This window comes from Trichoplusia ni, unplaced genomic scaffold, assembly GCF_003590095.1.
Source record: "Trichoplusia ni isolate ovarian cell line Hi5 unplaced genomic scaffold, tn1 tig00003895, whole genome shotgun sequence".
Taxonomy (NCBI): domain Eukaryota; kingdom Metazoa; phylum Arthropoda; class Insecta; order Lepidoptera; family Noctuidae; genus Trichoplusia; species Trichoplusia ni.
The window spans coordinates 1,069-2,345 of NW_020800470.1; the positions used below are offsets into that span (position 1 = coordinate 1,069).

The window sequence follows — 1,277 nt, forward strand, 5'->3', positions numbered from 1 at the left end:
TTATTAGTCTAAACGTCGCCTTAAAGCTAAAAAGTGATTACAAGAAAAGCTGTTTTTACACGCTTTTTATTAGCGTCACCTGTATGTTTGTTTGTAACCGACTTCTTTGGGCGCGATTTGGACCCACTTTAAACGGCCAGATTTCGTTCAAACTTTGTAGATTTATTGAGGACCGATGACAATACACTAATTTGATAAAATTATTCCATTTTTTAATTTGCAAAATTTGGTTTTTGTTAATTTATATAAAAAAAAATCGATCGTAAAGCACTCTCTGATGCTTCGCATCATGAGTCGTGCAATAGTTTAAAATTAAAAAAAACAAGCTATTATAAATAAGCCAAACTAAAAAGTAAAAAATAATTTTTTTTAACACTATTTTCTTAATTTAAATTAATTTTTTAGTTCGGTTTTCTATAAAAAGCGTGTTTTTTAAAACTATTATACTGATTATCTCAAAAGAGTTTCGAATACTGGTTTTATTGATTTTCTCCGCCTTGTAGTCGGTAATTTGAAATATGTTCACCACGGCCCGTTAGCTCAGTTGAGAGAGCGTCGTGCTTACAGTACGAAGGTCGTGGGTTCGATCCCCACACGGGCCATATATCGTTTTCCACACATGCCTCCTTTTTGATATTTTGTCAATGTTTCGTGATGTTTATTCATTAATCAGTAATTAATATTATTCTATAAACTGTATGCAAAATATGTTTCTTTGTGTCGTATATTGTCAGCACGTTTTGCCAGTGCCGTGTAATGACAATTTGGATATTGTGCCAGCTTCAAACCAAAATCGGCAAAATTACATGCGAGATGATTAATTATAACTAGCTGCTGCCCACAACGTGGTCTGCGTGTAAACTTTTTCTGAAATCCATACTCACAAATATTATACATGCGAAAGTGTCTCTGTCTGTCTGTCAAAGGACAGGGCGAGCCTCCAGTTACGACTGAAGTTTACTGTTAGGTTAGGTTAGAACTGCGACCTTCTATGAAACTAGAAACGGCTCGCATTGCGATACTGTTGGCATTTACAGTCAGCCGCTCACTCACTCATTATATAACCCTAATTTATACATTTTGACACTTGAAATTGTAATTTACAGACACTCGTTTATTTCTTTTTCTTTATGGGTCGCATAAAAAATAGTACCTAATTAAATATGTACGCGACTTCGTCCATTTTTACTTTGGGAAATGAAAGTTGAAAATAATTAATATTAATTTAATATTTTTCTGCAGATTTATGTTCAAACATATAGGGAATCACTCCCTAA

At 33.7% G+C, this 1,277-nt stretch overlaps 1 non-coding gene across 1 annotated transcript; it reads left to right on the forward strand.

Moving 5' to 3' along the window:
- The first annotated feature begins 529 nt into the window (after window positions 1-529).
- Window positions 530-602, forward strand: Trnav-uac. Its single transcript has one exon. It is a non-coding gene; the product is annotated as a tRNA-Val (tRNA).
- The last annotated feature ends 675 nt before the right edge of the window (window positions 603-1,277 follow it).